This window comes from Crocodylus siamensis, chromosome 1 (genome assembly GCF_052110815.1).
Source record: "Crocodylus siamensis isolate JL-2025a chromosome 1, ASM5211081v1, whole genome shotgun sequence".
Taxonomy (NCBI): Eukaryota; Metazoa; Chordata; order Crocodylia; family Crocodylidae; genus Crocodylus; species Crocodylus siamensis.
In genome coordinates this window covers 352,836,269-352,853,549 of record NC_143395.1, presented here as the reverse complement: position 1 = coordinate 352,853,549, position 17,281 = coordinate 352,836,269, and positions in this window count along the sequence as shown.

Sequence of the window (17,281 nt, the reverse complement as noted above, 5' to 3'; positions counted from 1 at the left end):
ATTTTGTCATTCCAGGTACACATTCCAAATAAAAAACTGAAATAAAGAAGATGGAGAATTGGGAAAAAAAGCCAAAAATAATAAAAATCTATGTCCAAGTCCTTCTACTTGTATGGCCACCATAACCCCGGCTGAACTTTTTACAAAATTTACTGAGTTTATCATCTACAATGGAACAGTAGCACCACCACTGTGTATATACAGAAACTGATATCAGAAGTTATAAACCTGATTGCTTAATGCTAAATAAAAATCTGTGGAAGGGACGCTCCTGAGACAAATATAAATAATTAAATTAAAACACCATCCTTATTCCTATATAATGATGAGTCTCTTCAAACAACCTACCCATTGACAATATTCAATGACACTTCAGTGAATCTGATTTGGTTAGGATTAAGGAGGAGGAGAAACTTGCTACATTTTGGACCCTGATCCAAAATGTATTGAAGTCAGTATTGAACACAGACAAATTTTAAGTCATACTGTATTCATTCAATTATTAAATAAATGCCAGAATAAGTGGAACTGTTCATTGTTCCCTTTGTGTTTATAGATGCTCTTCCAATCAGAAGAATAAGAATAGCTTTCAAAGAGATCTGCTAAAAAAAGAGTCAGAATGATGAAGAAAACTTTTCAATATCTTCATAAATTTCACTGTTTTTTTTTCACACATTGACTAGAACGATGAAAATTATTTGATTTTTTTACCAATAAAAAAATTTGCAAAAATGTTTTTGTATTACTTGCCAATCTGTATGTCTTAGTTGTTTATTCAGTCATGTGATATTTTGTTTTAATGGACCTGTGGGCTTAAACGATCTTAGTAACAACATCAAAGGCTGTCAAAAGCATGGGGAAAAAATAGTGTGTGATTTTAGGAAAAGTTCCTTGGATCTCTGTTAATCCACTAGAAAACTTGCACTGGAAGTCAGCAGGATCAGAATTAGGCCAACACTGAGCACTTTTGAAAATCCCAACATAAATACTTTAGGCATACCTTCAGGAAGCATCATAACATTTATTTTTTGTGTCTTTCTATCGAATACACTTTGGTTTGGGAACTAGAATACAAATCTCATGGGAACAAGGTATCATGAGATTTCTTAAACTGAAAGCAAATTCTCATACTGTACAAAGTACAAACTCAGGTGGATTGGAATTACTACAAGACTAGCTTCTTTCACATTAGTTCTGCTTTCAGACATGTAAACTGGGAAGGACATGAAAGCAGAGATGGATGACAGTGAATGGGAGCTGGACTGTACACTCTGCAATTATCTGAACAGTGTACCAATTTCAGATTGACAGCAAACAAACCACCCCATTCTGCACAATCAGTAGAATTAGCGCTGGACCTAAGAGTTATGTTATGATAATATATAATCCCATTTTTCAAGGGAATTTGTGGTCAATATACTAAGCACACTAAAAAGAGAGCATGGTGAGAAGCGGTTGCAAGGCTGGCTCCCTAAACTAAACATAACTTATCTCTAGTAAGAAGCAGCCGAGGGCCATGCCAACAAATTCTACTCATTCTGCTATATTTTCTAGCACCTAGAGCTAAATTTATATTTTTACTGATCAGTGTTTCTGGTTCAAAACTGATTATTTTGCCATACAGCACATCATTTCTTTAGAACTGAAATAAACTGGCTTTGCTTCCTTCAAAAACCATCTACATTTTCTATCTGTCAGGTCAAAGTCAAAGGTACAGCTGATCATAATAACTCTTTGCCTAGTGTGGTTAAGATACCTCAGCATCTATAAATCACAGCACAAAAGGAGCAATACAGCCAGCAGCAAATCTGCTTTTCTTGACTCTCCCACCCAAATGATCATATGCTTATTTAAGTCTGGGGCACCCTTTGGTTTAAATCTAGATCATAGCTTGCACACACACCTCTAGAGTTATAGCAAAATGGCTTAACCACTCTGCAGCCATCTCTCTTTTTTTCTCTTTATGGGGGAAAATCTCTTGCTCGTAACAAAAATCATTCTTGTGTCTTGACAGCAATGACAACAGTGTTGGACCTAATGACTCCTTCAGTGATCTGTAAGGTACAGGTTGTTAGCAAGCAAGCAAGCAACATCTTTCAACAACCTTCTTGCAATAACTTTCAGCTATTCTTTAAAATATCGAAAGCTATTCTCCAACAGATAGAAAAAGGATTGACTTCTACAGTACACAAATAAATCCCAGGAGTCACAGATTAAGTAGGCATCAGATGGGTTTTTTTTTTTTTTTTTATCAAGTGAGGTGCTTTTGATGTCTTGGGCTAAATCCTGTTTTTCTTTATGTGCCAGAGGCAGAAATATAGCCACAACAATTGCAAACAGTTTGGCATTCTATTTCCCCATATAGTGAAATAGAATCGCCTTGTGTGTGTATCTGTCAGGAGAAAAATGTAAGAGGAAGGTGGTCTGACAACTTTTAGCTCAAAAGCCTAAAGGCCAGGGTACTTGCTCAGGGAGGAAGAAACCCAAATTCTAAATATCATTTTCCATCAAGCACTCCTTTATCAAGAAATCACTGGGTCTCAGGCTAGGCATGGTCTAAACCCTCTCTATCCATCCTGCTTTAGGCTGGCCCGCTGCACTTTGTATTTAATATGCAAAGGATAAACAGTAGTAGGAAACATCTGCTCAATGGAGAATGAAGACAGGGAACAGTCATTTTATTAAGCCACACACCCTCTCTACCACATTTGCATGCTCTGGGTTCCACATATCATCCTATCACAGCTGCCCAATAGGCCAATTTCAACAAAAGGGCTGAAGAGGTCTCTCGTTTTTAAAAAAGAGGTTAGATAAGCATTGGACTGGGAAAATTTAGAAGCTGCATTCATATAGGGGTTTGAACCAGATGTCCCCTGTGATTCAATGGGCAATGCCCACGGCTTGGTGCTTACAGCATTTTGCCATAAATTATGAAATAGAGGTTCAGACTTCCTCTGAGTGAGGGAGGAAGAATCCAGGTTACCTGCTCCCTTGGCACATGCATTAACTACTAGTTTCTTGGGCAAAAATGTGGGAAGCCGACTTCAGTTCCTGTGGCTTTTGTCATCATAATATTTTGGGACTTGCCTGGGATTATGCACATACTTAATTCTGTTGCCCCCTGCCATGACCTGATTTGGGGACAGCCCTACTAAGGATGCTTAGTAAGCTAGAGTGGGGAATTCTGTGTCACAAACTGTACATAAATGCAGTTACATGGTTACGTACACACCATCCAGGCATGTAAAGTGAAATGGGATTGAGACCTTGTTTTCTGACCTGTTCATTTGTCTGTTCATCTACCTTCTTTTACAAATGCTTTCATTATATGAAGATCCCAGCAATGTATTTGACACTTTCTCTATCTTACTTCCTCAATACTATTTTTCTGGCCCACTTTCTTCTTTTACTTGATAGACCCCTGGGGTCTAGACATTATATAGTAATGCTGAAACTGCTCTTGAATGAAATTTTTAAGACTCCACTTACAACATTTACTACATTTCTTTCTTTTTCTAAACGTGTGCACATCATATCCCTCTTCCTACAGATATTCTCATCAATATCTCAGCTAGATTGGTTTCTAGCATTTTAAATTCAGCAGCTCTCTGATTCAGAGTTGATGATGTGTAGTAGTGTAACTAGAGCAGGGAGAGTGGGGCATGAGCCCTGGGTGCCAGCTACAAGGCAGAACCAGAATTCCTAGGTATCAGGAGTCTTTGCAGTATCAGGAGTCGTCCTTCACTGCCCCTGCCTGGTCATAGTAATAGCCCCTCATCTAGCAGTATGTCTGGGAGGTTGGGGGTGAGCAGGTTGAGCAGACTGGGGAGGTAAACAGAATTGGCTCCTGCACTACAGGGCTGCTGCTATCAGTGACAATGCTACAGCAGTGACAGCAGCAGTAGCAGCAGTGACAGCAGCAGCTGTATCAGCTGCCTGTGGTTTGCAGAGAGCCCAGGGAGGTAAGCCCCTAACCTTTTCCATCCCCGCTACCATAGTCAGCATGCCCTAACACACAATCTGGCAGAGGGTAGATTTAGGCTAGATATCAGGAGGCGCTACTTCACGGTCAGGGCATCTAGGATCTGGAACCAACTTCCAAGGGAAGTGGTGCAGGCTCCTACCCTGGGGGTGTTTAAGAGAAGACTAGATATAAACCTTGCTGGGATCGTTTGACCTCAATACTCTTTCCTGCCATGGCAGAGGGTTGGACTCAATCATCTGCTCAGGTCCCTTCTGACCCTAGAAATTATGAAACACCCTAGTCACTCAATCAATTAACTATGCCTCTGACTGTGTGAGTCTGAGGACCACTGAATCATAGTTAGAAAAACACCTGTGCTGTATAATCTGGTACTGCTGATCCACTGGTGAATTTCTCCAATCTGTTCATTGGCCTTATAATATGTTACTTCATGTATGTGATAACTTGGTGTCAGAACAGGCTGCTACATAAGTCATAAGGGGACACTGGGGAGTCATAAATTCTGGAAGAAGTTTTTAACTGGTCATGATTTTTGCAAAACACAGCATTTCTGTATTACAAGACCATTATTTCTTCAGTCATTTCTTGGGCAGGTTGAAGGAAGAACATTTGAGATCCAAAACGGTGATGAAAACTACAAAGCTTGAAACTTTTTCTAATTTTTTTAGTAGACTTTTTCTATAGGTTATTTTTATCTAGTACTCCTGTCTGGCTTATCAATTTGAAACACGTTTTTAGGGAGAAAGGAAACAATCTTATATTCTCTTTGTAAAACATTTAGCACAGCTGAGCCCTGATCATAGGCAGGGCCAGAGCAGGCTTTCTACTTAGAGCAGGACAAAGACAGGGCCAGATAGCCTAAGAAGGGCAGAAGCCAGGGCTAGAGGCCCATAGTGAGAGATACAGGGTCTGGAGGCCCAGATACTCTTTCAAATAAGGGCTGAGGCTGAGAAAGTCTAACCTGAATCAGTGGGCCAGAGGTGAAAGCTTGCAGCCAGAAGAAGGGGGCAGAGACCAAAAGGACTGTGGCCCCAACAAGGGTAATTGTGCAATGATATCTACAAGACATAGGCATGGTGTAAGGAGTGGTTGGAGGCACATAATATACCCCTAAGGCACTGAGTAACAACCAAAGCTCAGGAGTAAATGAGATCACACTCAAGCCTCCCAAGGGCAGCCTCCATTTTTAAGTACTTATTAATATCAAGGCATGGCATGGCAATGCTTAAGGAACTAAAGGCACAACAGGAACAGGGTGACAACTAGGGCCATCATAACCATTCTTGGGGGTCTTTGCCTGTTACAGGTGGCGTGAATAAAAACAAAATGATCATTCAGAGTATTCCAGTCTAAAATCTATTCCTATATCATTTTATATCAACACCAAAGGAGTCCCTATTGGCCACAACCGTGATAGAGGAGTGTTAGGGCCTGGAATAGACTCCCCCCAGAGGTGGTGCAAGCACCTACTCTGGACACTTCCAAGAAACACTTGGATGCCTATCTTGCTCAGATTATTTGACCCCAGCTGACTTGGGCAGGGGGCTGGACCCAATGATCTTGCGAGGTCCCTTCCAGCCCTAATGTCTATGATATCTATGAGTCAAGCTGAACAGACTGGCATCTGGATATAGATGTTTCAAAACAACACTCTACAAGATGAACATTTTGGATAGCAAACAGTAATCAAAAGCTGCAATCTTTACAAATGCCCAGATGGGGTAGATGGAATCCACACACTGAGTGATAATACAAGACAGTGGCTCACAGCTGGCCAGAGGGAATGGCAGGAAGTGGGGTGTGGTGTTGTAAACAGGGATTTCACCACCTCAGGTCACTGAGATTCCAGGGGCAGGGCTGGCCCAGCACTTGGGCAGACCATAGGAGCTCTGGCTGAGGCTAAAGTGCCACCCTGGGAGGGCGGTGAGTGGGGTGCTGCAAAGCCCCATGGGTTGCCAGTGGAATGTGACCTAATGTAAGTCACAATGGGATCTGGTACAGATCTTTCTTATGGCACTCTAACTTACAGTGCTGAAATCTAATACCATATTCATCCAGCGTGCTTTGCATCCCTGGGCTGGGCTGGGCTGTGCTCTCTGCTCCAGAGAGCAGGGCTGACCCTGCACCTCTACTCCCTAGTTGGAGCAGTGAGGGCTGGCTGACAAGGGGAGAGAGGGGCAAGAGTCTGTGACCAGGGAGGGGGCTTAAACACCCCTTTCCCTGATCAAACTTACTGCTGACTGCAACTGTGGACTACAGATTCCAGAGGCACCTGGAAGCTGGAAGAGGAAATGATGGGCAACCCTGCAGAGTCCTGCTGATGTAATTCTGGAGAACTTGAGGGGCAGCAGGAAGAGGAAGTGAACACACAGCCAGAGAGCCATGCTCTAGTGCCCCTTGACTTCTGGCCTGAGGCACTCTAGACATGTGGCTGCATTTCCTGAATCAAACATACATGTTTGTTCACTTCTGTTTCAATTTAATCTGTTTATCTTAAATTATCCTGCAAAGACTGAATCAATTCAACCTTGGGGTTTTTGACTGTCTGTGCCTGGCCCTTGTGGCAAGTCAGCACTGTGAAGACAAGAAATTGCATTAACCCTTAACATGTGATTGCTTACAACACATTCTAAGTTTAACACTGCTTAGCATGCCACAGATTTAGTATGGTTTTAATGTAACATGTAACTTCACCCTAATTAATAAGGCTCAGCATAATAGTGAAACTACTCTCAAATGACAAAGAACTGGTCAACATTAGTAAGGGTGTACAAAGAGACTTTTATGCACCAAAATCCTTTTCTTCCTGTAAACATAGAGGTTTTCCTAGAATTGTCTCTCTTTCCACTAAGATAATATTCAATATTCTTGATTGTTCATAAAATTAAGTAAAGGCATACTTTGCATTTTATGAATTACAGAACAAAATTTTGTCATAATCTTTATTAATATGTGATTGAGCGAATCATTATATTCTAAAGGGAAGCATTTCATATTGTGTAAGTATTCCATCCACCCTACAAATAAATTTAAGTGCTATCCTGACTGGTTTATAAACAGCAACACTCTACTGAATCAGCAAGCTGCATCACCCAGATAAGACCTATAAGAAAGAAATGTAGATGATTTAAAAGAAATTAATCCCAGAGTCCCTGACTACCATCTCAGTGTTTCACCAGAAAATTATTCAGCCAAAAGACTTTTCTTTATGGAGATATCTTTAGACACTCTACCACTGGAATTTCTGTAGCTGATATTGTTGACAACTGCATTCTCCAAAAGAATATCAAAAGAAAGTTTATTAAAGAAGGAAGCATTGCCTTTTAATGAAATAAACATGTAAACAGTATTGCACTACTGCCATCAGAGAAAATAAGCTAGTAAAGAAAAGGTTTGTTAGGGGAAAAGGAAAATGCAGCAGTGTCTAAAACATAGTGTTAAAATAAACATTTCAGTATAGCTTCTATGAATGTGCTGGCTTACAGACTTTGATACTAGGCTTCTAAACCCGAAACAGGGACAGCCTAAGTAATCTCTTTCACACTGTTCTACCAGCATGGATCAATTTTGGCTTAGAGGGCCCATCATTAATATAGAAGGAATAAAGCTTTTTCTATTCACTCCTTTGTATTACCTCTGAGATTGTCAAGGAGGATGCCAATAAGTGCTAGTTAGGATAGCGGTGAGCTGGACACCTGCCTAGAACTGGATTGATACCTCCAGCATGTTTGATTTAGGCTCTGCATTGGAATTGAACTAGTGACCTAGTACTAAAAAAGCTTCCATTAATGGTCCTGTGAGTCAGATAGATGCTTAGTTAAACTTTTGGAAGCCATCTTCACTGAGATGTATTGGCAGAGTACAGCCAAAGATACAAAATAAAAATAATAATAAAAAATCTAGAGCTATCACAAGGTTCTTCAATTTATTATGAGGACATTGCAAACACATATGCGCAACGAAGTGCTGATCTATAATTAAGATTTCTACATGCTACCATAACACAAATCATTATTACTGCCAACAACATATTACAAAGAGTGATTACATAAGGAACATTTCATCCACAAACTAAGTTCAAGTCTATGTCGAGAACTTAAAGTTCTATTGCTTTACTTGCCTATATCAACCAATAGTTTGTTTCAACTCTGCAAGACAAAAACTAGCTATCAAAGCAGGACCTCCTTTTAGCTCTTCCTGATTAGAAACATCAATAGACTATAACCAATCAACCACTTAATTCTTAGTTATCTCAATAGTCGTCACCTATTCATGGAGGTAAGGGAAAGAGCCAGGTGGGGTATACAGGCACCATTGCATGGGACAGTGTACCTCACCAATCAGAAGTTCCAGTTCCATACAGAAGCAGATTCCTGGGTCCTTTGAGGAGTCTGAGGCATTGCTTGGGGAGGCATTGGTGGGAGACGAAGCTGGCAAAGAAAGGGGTACCTGCCCCCTGCCACTGCTACCCTCAGCTGGAGATGGGAGAAACCCCAAGCTACCTGTGCCCTGCTCCAACTGTGGGGCCTCCACATGTGGAGAATGGTTATGTGATATGCTGAGGTGGGCTGAGGATTCATAGACTCATAGATGCTGGGGTCAGAAGAGACCTCAGATCATTGAGTCTGACCCCCTGCCTAGGCAGGAAAGAGTGCTGGGGTCAGATGACTCCACCCAAATGCTTATCCAGCCTTCTCTTAAAGACTCCCAAGGTAGGGGACAGCACCACCTCCCTTGGAAGCCCATTCCAAATTTTGGCCCCCCTTACCATGAAGAAGTTTTTCCTGAAATCTAGCCTAAATTTGCTGTCTGTCAGTTTGTGACCACTGTTCCTTGTTATCCCAAGAGGTGCCCTAGTGAACAGAGCATCTCCAATCCCTTGCTGCATCCCCCTAATGAATTTGTAGGTGGCCACAAGATCACCTAGCAGCATAGGCAGCAACAAGATCACCTCTCAGCCTTCTCTTGTGGAGGCTGAAGAGGTCCAGGTCCCTCAGTCTTTCCTAATAGGGCTTGTCCTGTAAGCACCTAATCATATGAGTGGCCCTCCTTTGGACCCTTTTGAGTCTATCAACATCCTTCTTGAAGTACAGTGCCCAAAACTGGAGGCAGTACTCCAACTGCAGTCTGACCAATGCCGCATAGAGGGGAAATATCACCTGCTTGAATCTATCATGCTGATGCATGATGAAGTGTGGTTAGCTTTGCTGAGGATTTCATCACACTGATGACTCACATTCACCTTGGAGTCCACTATGACTGATGCCCATCTAAGAATACATTAGGAGACTTATCTTGAGCCCTGTTCAGGAAAACTGAGGCAAAAAACTCACTGAATAGCTCAGCCTTGTCTCACTTCTCTGTTCACTAATTGCTTCTCTGTGATCAGTAGGGGTCCTATGTTGCCCTTCACCTTCCTTTTACTACCTATTTACCTAAAAAAAGCCTTTTTTGTTGTCTTTAATTTGTATTGACAGCCTCATCTCTGTAGTTGTTTTGGCCTTTCTAACTGTCTCCCTGCAAGTGTGGGCCAAGTAGGTATACTCTTCCTTGGTAGCTTCCCCCTGCTTCCACTGCCTATATATCTTTTTTTTTTGCCCTTAGCCTCCCCTGGATTTCCCTATTTAGTCAAGGAAGTTTTTTGGCTCCTTTTCTCCTTTTCCTTTGTACTGGGATAGTCTCCTGAAGGATCACTTCCTTTAGGAACATCCACCCTTCCTAGACTCCCATCTCATCAATAGTCTTCTCCTGCAGTGCATCATTGACTAGACTCCTAAGCACACTAAAGTTAGCCATCCTAAATTCAAGCACTTTCACTCTACTACTTATCTTACCCAGCCTACACTCTATGGTGAATTTGATAGATTGGTGGCCACGGTACCAAAGGTGACCACGGATCTGTAGCTCCCTTACCAGGTCCTCATCCGTAGCCAACACCAAGTCCAGAAAGGCATTCTCTCTAGTGGGACCATATAGCTCCTGTGTTAGGTGAAGATCCTGTACACAGGTTAAGAATCTATGTGAACAGTTGGATTTGGCTGACTGCTTCTCCTGACACAATAGGATGGCAGCATTGATAGGCTGTCCCTTCCTTCCAGTGCCTGCCCTCACCCAGTGGCTAACAGATGGGTAGGGAGTAATCCCTGGAAATGGGGACCCGCCTGCTGCTGCTGCTGCTGTCTCCAGCTGAGCCCCGCACCCCTTGCTGCTGGCTCCAAGCAATCCCCAACTGGAGATTGTTGGTGGGGCAGCTGTGGGGCAGTGGCAGCAGCAAAAGGTTCCCCCTCTCCTTACCCTCAGAGGAAACTGCTGCTGGAGAGGGGGAGGGATAAATGAGAACAGAGGCACTGAGGGGATGGGGTGCCCAGAGTAGGATGGGTGATTGGGGCAGTAGCGGAGTCATTCTTGCTTCTGGGACTCAAAGAAATCCCCAGCAGCTGCTGTTGTGCAGCAATTTGCCTGTGAGACAGAGAGGTTTTGTGGCTGCAGCCACACCTGCGGTGCCAGTCGCATTATCTACACCCCTCTTTTTGAAATCTTAGTTCTGTTCATGAATGGAGACACTGGCTGCATTCATCATATTACATTACTTCTCAGCTGCAGAGGTAGTTATTTTATTTAGACTGCAATTCCACTCATTCTCCTCATGAGTGCTTGGCCACATGTTCAAGCTCAAAACAGCAATTACAGAACTTTCTGTGTGTCCTACTGGCAATTTGCTCCATCTCTATTCCTGAACACTGTGAACAGCCCCATCTCTCACTCAGGCCCATATCTTGAGTGTCACCTCTAACTTGGAACTTCTTCTAGGTTTTCACTGTCAGGATAAATCTGCAGATTCTTTCTGCATAACATTGGTAAGACATAGTTTTTCCTACTCATTCACAAAGCTCAAAAATCTCATCCAGATATTCATTCTATATCTGAGTCACTGCCTGATCTGGACTAATATAGTCTTGGCCAAGCCACATTTATTTAAAAGACTGCTTCAAAAAACTTCTCTAAACCTAACTCATTTTATCATCATCCCTTTCCTTTCATCCATACACTGATTTCCCCCTTCACCAAATATAAATTATTTGTCTTCACTTTAACTATTGCCACCTGACATACAAAGAGTGATTCTGATTCACTTGTGAACAGTAGAACATTTCCATACACATTTATCAAACACCTGTCTTCATGTAATTTTTAGATGTTATTAACTGACAATCCTTCCACCCCAGAAATAACTTTAAAACAAAACAAAAAGACAGCTTTGTTTGTGTGTGGCTACTTATAGGCAAAAAAGATTTTAAAAATATTTTGAAAACATATGGAAATAGGATATATTTTGGCCCATTTTATAGCCACAATTCCTGCATCTTCCCCATTTGTGCCTTTAGACCCCAAACAAGGAAAATATTTAATAACTCGCTCACCTTTGAACACAGGTTATATTGGCTTATTGATCTCAGTGAGACTACTACTGAAGTAACGCTTTTAAGAATCATCCATACACCAGTGGACACAGTACAGCTGCCAGGTTCAGAGACCCAAATGGAATGCACTTCCCTCCCACCACTTAGAAAAGAGATGGAGTTCAGTAATCTAACTCTTGTGAGAGGGATCAAAAGAAAAAACCCTGCATTATAGATACAATTATCTAACACCCAACGTTTTATCCACTTTCTTTGCAAAATATGCCTGGTAACTGCAAAGCATGCCTTAGTGAAGAAAGCCTGCATATGCCATGTTTTACCACCCCTTCTCTATGATTTGGTACCTGGTACCAATCACTGGGCTAAAAGCAGAAGTCACCTATATTATTTGCATCGAAGTAGGAGGTCTGACTAAAAATCTGAATCCCTGCAAAGTATATTTCCTAGAGGTGGATAATTGACTCCATCTGCTAAAATAAGCCACACTGTGAAGAAAAAGTGTAAGTTTTAATTATTTGAAAAAACTTCACTGATGAAATGAAGTTCATAGGGCCAGCAGTGAAAAGTGGTTAGTAAATTCCCTTTCAGAATCAGGCCTGAGAGGAATGTGCCTCCATAGGTAGCTGGGTATTGTTGTCTTTGATAGATTCTGGTCTGCAGTTTGTGGGGGTACTGGAGATTGTTGGCAGGTTTTCTGTTTTGAGCTGTAGGAAGTTGTCTTCTGGTGATGAGGTTAGGTTAGCAAGGTTCGGTGCTTGTTTGAATTTACAAACCACTTTTCACAGCTGGGCCTATGAAATCCACTTCATCAGTCTCATAGGTAGCAGGTAAAGAAACTCATGGACTCAATATAGATATTTAAATTCTGACACACTACAACCTGCCAGACATCTGACTCCCCAAGTACCTCTCCACTTTTACCTGTGCTGCTACATCCCCCTCTGCACCCCCACCCCACCCTGTCCCTCACCTCCTGATGCCTCCATTTCCATTTTCACTAACTGGTTTTCTTGCCTGGATTGCATGCCAGCCTCTGTCTTCTTTACTATTCCTTCCATTCAGAAACAGCACACACACCAACTGCAGGCGCTTCCTCATCCTGATAAAGGGTGTTTCAACCCAAAAGCTTGCTAAAATGTATATCTGTAACTAACTACCATTCAGTTGGTCTGCTAAAATATACCAGATTACATTGAACCAAAGGAAAGTACCTTGTCTGCCAGTGCCATGTTCTTCTACCAACACCCCTAGCACTTGACCTGGAAGACTCAGGGCCCTGGGCACATCTAAGCGGCAGGGCTGGGGCTGGCAGAGATAGTCCTCTGGCAGCTTCTGGAGAAGCAGCTCCTGCAGGAAAGAAAAGAAAGACTCTAGTCTGTGACACTTTGGCTGCCTGAAATGCTGCTGGTGCTACTCTGCTGCTTACTAAGTTATTACCTGCTGTCGTTTAAAATAGTGGACCAGAATGATGCTGTAGGGGCAGAGGAGGAGACCTCATTGGGGCACACTACCATGTCATGTAGAGGCCCCAGCATCAGCGAGGGCATGCCTTAATACACACACACACACACACACACACACACACCATGAGTTTTGCCTGTCAGCAGCTTGAGATGCTGTTTCCCAGAAACCCCTGCTCCTATCTCCTTGAAATGAGGCAGACTTCATGGACTCAGAAGGAGCTACCATCCCTGCAAGTTTCGTGCAAATCAGGCAAGAAATAATAACGTTCTAGGAAGTTTTGTGCTTCCCCATTATAGCCTATGGGCAAAACATTGAAACAGAGAAACAGTTTCAAAGAAACTAAATGGAACAGCGGTTTGAAATGAAACAAAACTCATAATGAAACACTGTTCTGCCAAAATGTTGAAACAGAAATCAAAATGGAACAGTGTCGTTTCGCACAGCCTTAGCATCTGGTATCAAGTGGAGTGCCCCAGGGCTCAGTTTTGTTCAATATCTTCATTAATGATCTGTAAAATGGGATGGATTGCACCCTTAGAAAGTTTGCAGATAACATCAAGCTGGGGGGTGTAGTGGATACACTGGAGGGTAGGGCTGGGATTCTGTGTGACCGAGACAAATTGAAGGACTGGGCCAAAAGAATTTTCATGATGTTCAACAAGGACAAGTGCAAAGTCCTGCACTTAGGACAGAACAATCCCATGCGAGTCAGCAGTGTGCCCTCATTGCCGAGAAGGCTAACAGCATACTTGGCTGATTTAGTAAGAGCGTTGCCAGCAGATCGAGGGAAGTAATTATTCCCCTCTACTGCACTGGTGAGGCCACATCTGGAGTACCATATCCAGTTTTGGGCCCCCCACTATAGAAAGGATGTGGACAAGTTGGAGGGAGTCCAGTGGAGGGCAGCAAAAAAGGTTAGGGGGCTGGGGCACATAAAGTATGAGGAGAGCCTGACGAAACTGGTCTTTCTTAGTTTGCAGAAAACAAGACTGAGAGGTGATTTGATAGCAGCCTTTAATTTAATAACAACGTTCAACTACCTGAAGGGCGGTTTCAAAGTGAATGAAACTAGGGTGTTCTCAGTAGTGACAGATGACAGAACAAGGAGCAATGTTCTCAAGTTTCAGCAAGGGAAGTTTAGGTTGGATATTAGGAAATACTTTTTCACTAAAAGGGTGGTGAAGTACTAGAACAGCACTAGAAAGGTGGTGGAATCTCTATCTTTGGACGGTTTTAAGGCCTGAGTCAACAAAGCCCTGGATGGAATGATTACTTGGGGATGGTCCTGCTTTGAGCAGTGGGGGTGAAGTAGATGGTCTCCTGAGGTCCCTTCCAACCCTAATTTTCTATGATTCTACAATATATACCAGACCAGCTCTGGCTAGTCGGACAAACCCTTTGCTACTAGTCTTGACACCTCAACTACGTACACACATACTTAAGCATGAAAAAAGAGAATCCAGAGGACGAAATTAAGGGCTTCCTCAACCAGATAGAGTTTGAACCTGCATCTTTTTTACTTTAAGTAAAACTGGAGAAAAATGTATGAGACCCTATTCTTAAAGAGATCTTCCCAGAGCCACCCATCCTAGCCTTCAAACAAGCACCAAACCTCACTTACCTCATCACCAGAAGCAAACATCCTCAGGCCCAGAACACCCCAAATAGATCCAGATGATGCCATGACAAGAAATGCAAAACCTGCCAATGCATCTCCACTACTCCCACAATTACGACACCCCACAATAGAGCCATTAGCATTCCTGGATCTTACAGCTGCACCTCCACAAATGTACTATATCTTATCCAATGCACCAAATGCCCTGATGAAAAATATGTAGGAGAGACCAAACAACAGCTGCACACCAGAATGATAGATTTCCGGTGTGCATTCAAAGACAGGAATATCCAATTACCTGTGGGGGCACATTTCTCACAGGATGACCACTCTCTTTCCAATCTCTCAGTCCTGATCCTCAAAGGAAACTTACAATACACTTCCTAGAGACAAGCCTATGAACTGCACTTCATCAGCCTCCTGGATACTAAAAATCGTGGACTAAACATAGACATTGGATTTATGACACATACCCTTCCTGACATCCAACTACCCAGGTACTTCTCTACTATTCATCCTCCTTCTCTCTCTCCCCCCAACCCAGCCTGTCTCTCACCCACTGACTCCTCAATCTACATCTTCACTGACGGCCTGTCTTGTATGCATACCAACCCAGCCTCTGGCTTCTTTACTTTTCATTCCATCCAAGAAGAGCACACACCAACTGTTGATACTTCCTTAGCCTGATGAAGGGTTTTTGAACCTAAAAGCTTGCTTAAAAATTGTTTTCCAACTATTTAAGTTGGTCTAATAAAAGATAACAGGTTCACCCAAAGAATCTTGTCTGCCTATGAGAAAAATTAATTATTATAATATCAATTTATTGGTTTTGTAACTGGGGCACATGGAATATGGAGTCAAAGTAAAATTACACATTTTAAAAGTTAATAGACCTGCATTTTTAAAAGGAAAGTCCTGTAAGATTACTTTACTTTCTGCATAAGACAGAGTAAATTAGGGGTGGGCAATTATTTCTCTGATGGGCCACTTAATGAGTTTCAGTGATCTGTTGAGGGCCACACACAAAACCCTTCATTAGACATCATTTCAACAAATTGTACATAAAACCCCCAGAAATCATGTACTAATAAATAAACTTCTACTAGAACATATTTTATTACAAAAATATTTTTGTCCTGATTTATGCTTTTTGAGTGGTGTATATAGAGGCAATTGCACAATAGCTTAAAATAAAGTCTTACTTTCATATACTGTGCATATGTGGGGGATGTATATGTGGGGAGGTGTTGGTGGTTGGCATGTGGGAAGGTGGGGTGAGTGTTTGGGGGTGTGGGGTTAGGGTGCTGGGTGTATGGGTGTGTGTGGGGGGGGTTATGGGATAGTTATGGAAGATAGAAGTGTGGAGGTCTGGGTATGTTGGGATGGGTTTGTGTAGGGGTAGCCGGTGGGGTGTGTGGTGTGGGTGTGAGCATGTGCATGGAGGGCTGCCCATGCACTGGTTAGGGGAAAAGGGGTGGAGAAACAGTGTAGCATGGGCTGTGTGCAGCAAAGCTTACCCAGGTGGTGCAATGCAGGTGCAGATGTGGTCGTCTTCCCCTATGCCTGGCTCATGGCTGTCCCCATGATGTTCTACATGGTGTTGAACCCTATCTGTTCTCACCCATGACATTCTGGTGCCACATGCACCTGCCGCATGCCTGCCAACAACACCGTCCTGGCCCCAGCACTGGCCCTAGCCCTAGGCCTGGTACCGGCACCGGCCCCAACTGTCGCCCCAGCCAGTACACACAGCTTCCCAGTAGGGCTGCTGCCACAGCCACTCAGGTACTTCTCAGCTCTCCACACACTACTCCAGTGACTCCTCCTCCTCCTTCTCTTGCCTTGCTACAGTTAATGCAGGAAAGCTATAGGGATATATGATGGGCAAGCTGCAACTGGGTGGTTCCTGCCCCAGCATGTGGAGTTCTATCATTGGGCTGGGGGTCAAGTGTGCGGAAGGTAGCCAGGAACTGGAGCCTGGTATATTGGGGAAGGACCCTCCTAGCTACAGCTTCCATACCACCTCAATGGGCATCTGATGCCTAGAAGGCACCCCCAGGACTTCCCTGTATTACCTGCTGCCTGGAGCAGCACGGTATGGAAGGAGGAGGAAGAGCTTCTGGACGCAGGGGGAGCCAAGCCATATGTAGGCAGCTGCGGCAGCAGCCCCACTAGTAAACTGTGCATGTTAACCAGGGCAAGGGCAATGCTGTCTGTTAGGTGTGGGGTGGCTGTAGGTAGCAACACAGCATGGGCTGCCCCAAATGGGAGCAACTAGGGCTTGGCCTCATGCAGAACATTATAGGGGCAGCTGTGGGCCCCATACAATCAATTGTCAGACCACATCCGGCCCCCAGGTTGTATTTGGCCCACCACCAGAGTAAATGGATACAATTTCCATAAACTATATCATTATTTTTGTTTCAGTCAGTACTTATGATTCACCCATTTATTTACTTTATCATTTATTTAAAAAAAAAAAATCGTAATAGTGGTTGCTGCGTGCTGACTATCCGCAACCCCACTGAACATAGAGTGGCTGTCAGCACTTCACTGGAGGTGGCTGCTGGACATGTCAATAAACAAAAAAGACCTGTTGAAATGTATTGCAAAAACAAAAAAAACCAACAACAAAAATACTTTCCTAGCTATCACAGTATTAAATTCTTATATCAACATAAAAACTAGTCTAAAACTAGTTCTCAGCTGACAATAAGTAACTTTAGATCGAACACACCATTTTTAGGACAACCTAACACCTGCGAGTGCCTGCACACCCAGGCATTTAGACTT